Source organism: Danio rerio, chromosome 1, assembly GCF_049306965.1.
Source record: "Danio rerio strain Tuebingen ecotype United States chromosome 1, GRCz12tu, whole genome shotgun sequence".
Taxonomy (NCBI): Eukaryota; Metazoa; Chordata; class Actinopteri; order Cypriniformes; family Danionidae; genus Danio; species Danio rerio.
In genome coordinates, this window is record NC_133176.1 from 62,965,001 (window position 1) to 62,970,434 (window position 5,434).

The window sequence follows — 5,434 nt, forward strand, 5'->3', positions numbered from 1 at the left end:
AGCTGCCCTTTAATGAATCAGCAACACAACACTGAGAGCTATTCTACAACCCCAGTGCAGAGCGACATACACTACAACACTAAACACATCAGACAGGCTGGACAGGTGCGTCTACATGAGGCTGGACAGGGTAGTGCAGGATATTGTGCACGAGAGCTCTGTAAGGAGGAAGCGACTTATAGTGGGGCAGGTTTATAGTGAACACCGCTTTCAGTATTGAGTCCTTTAAGATGGAGTTTACATGTGAAATGACCCAGTCTGAATGAGTACACCGTCTACAATGTGATCGACACGACCATGATTCAGGGCCTTTATACTGTGAGCATCAGAAATAAAGGTGCGCGGGCCGTCACTGGGTGCTGCCTTCTCTAAAGGTACAAATTTGTACCTAAAAGGTCCATAATAATACCTCAAGGGGACATAATAGTGCCTGTGTGTGTGTGTGTGTGCGGGGCGGGGGGGGGGGGGGGGGGGGGATGTGTAGTTCAGACACACTGATCGTCTAGACACTAACCCTCCCTCGGCTCCGTCTCATTACTGTACCCCCAGCAGCAGTTAGTGAGTTATGCAGAATCATGAGTGTGACGATGCGCACACACACACACACACACACACACACACACACACACACACATGAACAGCAGTGTTGACCGCAGCACAGGTGGTGTTGTGCGCAGTGTGGTGGATATGCTGCAGCGGCAGCAGCTGATTTATTCCAAACGTCTGAGGAGATCATCCACACCATAATGAGAGACGAGCTGAACTCCACAGCGCTCCCACAGGCCTGGATCAGCTGAGTGAAGCACACACGCACACACACGCACACACACACACACACACACACACACAATAACAAGGTGAGGGAAACACACTTTAATAATACAGAGAGTGCGTGCGTGTATGTGTGTGTGTGTGTGCGTGCGTGCGTGTGTGTGTGTGTGTGTGTGTGTGTACGTACGTGTGTGTGTGTGTGTGTGTGTGTGTGTGTGTGTGTGTGTGTGTGTGTGTACGTACGTGTGTGTGTGTGTGTGTGTGTGTGTGTGTGTGTGTGTGTGTGTGTGTGTGTGTGTACGTACGTGTGTGTGTGTGTGTGTGTGTGTGTGTGTGTGCGTCTATTATTCATCAGCTGATGTGAGGTATGTGAAATGGAAATCTTTGTTTTGTTTTACACACGGAGAAGCAATCTGTCCCAGCGCTGCGGCGGTCACTATGGCGACCCCATCCCATCAGCACAGCTCCTGGAGACACACACACACACACACACACACACTGCGCTGTCGCATTACCAGAAGACCATCGATCCACCGCTGCAGGACATCAGCGACACCAGCGGCTCATGCATCATGCAGGACACACTCACACATACACACACACACACACACACACCACACACACACAACTATAGCTTGAGTGGTGTGAGAGAGTGTGTGTGTGTGTGTGTGTGTGTGTGAGTGCGAGTGCATGTTAGAGAGAGTGTGTGTGTGTGTGTGTGTGTTCATCTGTTTCATAACTTCATTCTCTCTCTCTCTCCCACACACACACACACACTTATCTAACAACAGCACGTCTGTTCTCATTACTGCCACAAAGTCTTTAAGGCAGAGATAGAGCCACACACACACACACACACACACACACACTCTCTCTCTCTCTCTTTCTCGCTTCGGTTGAGCAAATAAGTGAGTGTGATAAGCAGAAGAGGACAGTGATGAAGGAGCTCCAACACTGTGTGTGTGTGTGTGTGTGTGTGTGTGTGTGTGTGTGTGTGTGTGTGTGTGTGTGTGTGTGTGTGTGTGTTGTGCTTCTGTCGATTAAAAATAATCTGTCGATTGCTTGAGCGGTTGCCATGGTGACGGATGTCTCCACTTGCATCATGTTCCCATGGTGATACGGTTAAATGACAGATGAGATGTGCTGTGTGTGTGTGTGTGTGTGTGTGTGTGTGTGTGTGTGTGTGTGTGTGTTAGAAAGACTCACTTTTGAGCACCACCAGAGCACTGCACACACACACACACACACACACACACACACACACACTCTGCCGTCGGCCATCTCTGGAAACAGACCTCTCATTATGCATCCCGGTGCAGATTGATGGAGCAGCTCAGCGGACTGATGCGTATCTCACACACACACACACACACACACACACACACACACACACACACACACACACACACACACACACACACTCTCTCTCTCTCTCTCTCTCAGGTGAGTGAGTTGGACTGTCAGCAGCTGTAGACACACACACACACACACACACGCACGCAGTGCTGTAATTCATCAGTCTGGTCTCTGTCTGTGTTTTCTGGAGCTCTGCATTACTCAAACTGCTGTGTGTGTTCAGCCCACAGGAATAAACACATCCAGGAGCGTCTCCATCACACACACACACACACACACACACACACTCTGAGTCCCTGCTGAACAGTGACAAGCTGCTCATCTTACTGGGGGAGTGTGTGTGCCGCTGTGCTGTGTGTTAGCAGCTCGGTTTGTGCGCTACTGCCACTGCCTGAGGAACCAACAATGACTCGCTCCACTGTCTCCAACACACACAACACTACACAACACAACACACAACTCTACACAACACAAGGCTACACTACTGGAGCTCTGTACTGTCGTCACCTGTGTCCTGCTTATATGTCACCATTCATCTGTTTATGTGAATATCTGTGTGTGTGTGTGTGTGTGTGTGTGTGTGTGTGTATGTGTGTGTGTGTGTGTGTGTGTGTGTGTGTTTTAAGAAGCGTTGGCTAATAATAAAGGGTTTCTCCCCTCTGCAGAAAGGCTATTCATCTTTTGTGCCCTTGTGAAGGTTTTTCTTGTCAAGGAGAGGGAGAGAGGGAGCGAGGGCTGGAGCGAGGGAGCGAGGGCTGGAGAGAGGGAGCGAGGGCTGGAGAGAGGGAGCGAGGGCTGGAGAGAGGGAGCGAGGGCTGGAGAGAGGGAGCGAGGGCCGCTGTGGAGCTGCTGCATGGCAGAAACAGGATCTGCTGATGTGGAGTTGAGATATGGAGGAGAGCTGCAGCTATCAGGAGCTCCAGAGAACACTACGCTACAACACACACACACCAGAGGCAGAGACACAACTGCTGTAGCACACACACACACACTCGCACACACTCGCACGCACACACATTGGCACGCGCACACACACATACACACTCACACACACTCACACATACACACACAGTGAACCTGTGCAGAGTAGCGTTTCCAACATTCAAGTACTTAGTATTTTAGTCTTCCTCCTCCTCCTCCTCCTCCTCCTCCTCCTCCTCCTCCTCCTCCTCCTCCTCTTCCTCTTCAGCTGACAGAAAATACAGCAGATTTTGTTGCTCTTACACACAGGAGCTCACTGTGTGTGTGTGTGTGTGTGGTGTCAGTGGTATAATACAGCTGTGTGTGTGTGTGTGTGTGTGTGTGTGTGTGTGTGTGTGTGTGTGTGTGTGTGTGTGTGGTGTCAGTGGTATAATACAGGTGTGTGTCTGTGTGTGTGTGTGTGTTTGTGTGTGTGGTGTCAGTGGTATAATACAGGTGTGTGTCTGTGTGTGTGTGTGTGTTTGTGTGTGTGGTGTCAGTGGTATAATACAGCTGTGTGTGTGTGTGTGTGTGTGTGTGTGTGTGTGTGTGTGTGTGTGGTGTCAGTGGTATAATACAACTATGTGTGTGTGTGTGTGTGTATGTGTGGTGTCAGTGGTATAATACAGCTGTGTGTGTGTGTGTGTGTGTGTGTGTGTGTGTGTGTGTGTGTGTGTGTGTGTGTGTGTGTGTGTGTGTGTTTGTGTGGTGTCAGTGGTATAATACAGCTGTGTGTGTGTGTGTGTGTGTGTGTGGTGTCAGTGGTATAATACAGCTGTGTGTGTGTGTGTGTGTGTGTGTGTGTGTGTGTGTGTGTGGTGTCAGTGGTATAATACAGCTGTGTGTGTGTGTGTGTGTGTGTGTGTGTGTGTGTGTGTGTGTGAGTCTGTGTGTGTGTGTGTGTGTGTCTGTGTGTGTGTGTGTGTGTGTGTGTGTGTGTGTGTGTGTGTGTGTGTGTGTGTGTGCCTGCGGGGCCAGTGTCTCCACACCGCTATAGCTCAGCTCGCTCCTCTGTCTAATTGTGTTCGATCTGTTTGCGCTGCCGTGTGTCATCTGAGATTCTCTGCTCAGTATTTAACTGTGGACGACTCACTGATTAAACGCAAGCAGCGTGAAATCACCAAACCACACACACACACACACACACACACACACGCACACACACACAGAGAGAGAGCAGGACAACAGAGGAATGCTACACACACACACACACACACACACACAGAGAGAGAGCAGGACAACAGAGGAATGCTACACACACACACACGCACACACACACACACACACACACACACACACACACACACACACACACACACACACACACACACAGAGAGAGCAGGACAACAGAGGAATGCTACACACACACACACACACACAGAGAGAGAGCAGGACAACAGAGGAATGCTACACACACACACACACACACACACACAGAGAGAGAGCAGGACAACAGAGGAATGCTACACACACACACACACACACAGAGAGAGAGCAGGACAACAGAGGAATGCTACACACACACACACGCACACACACACACACACACACACACACACACACACACACACACACACACACACACACACACAGAGAGAGAGAGCAGGACAACAGAGGAATGCTACACACACACACACACGCACTCACACACACACACAGTGCTCCAGTAATTGAGCTGCTGATGTCCTCCTGCTGATCTTCATCTCCTCCTCCTCATCATCAGCTCTGATGTTGAGATGAGCAGTAGATGCTGACCTCTGACCTCCGCTGGGATACAGCCCAGAACACTCGTGTGTGTGTGTGTGTGTGTGTGTGTGTGTGTGTGTAAATGCATGCAATTGGTTCAAGATATCTGTGCCTATAGTGCCTACACTATTAGCATCCAACTAATGACCCCTCAGCACAGCCTAGCAACGCCTTAGCAACCGCCGCGCTGTTGAGTCTGAACAGCATCATCATCATCATCATCATCATCATCAGTGCTGTCAGTGTGAGCTTCATCTTCTACTGTGCTTTACTCTGAACATCTGTGTGTGTGTGTGTGTGTGTGTGTGTGTGTGTGTGTGTGTGTGTGTGTGTGTGTGTGTGTGTGTGTGTGTGTGTGTAGTCTTCGCTGCTCATCAACCGCCGGGTGCCCGAAGACACGCTGATCGCTGATGGAGAGGCAGATGAGTCTGCAGCAGTCGGTCAGACAGAAGCGTGGCTGTTTCTCTGCACAGGTGTCTCTCTCTCTCTCTCTCTCTCTCTCTCTCTCTCTCTCTCTCTCTCCATTCATTCAGACGCGAGTCACGCCCGGTAAAGTCACGTGCTCCGCGGCTCGGATTGGCGCGCTCGCTGCGCAGCGGTC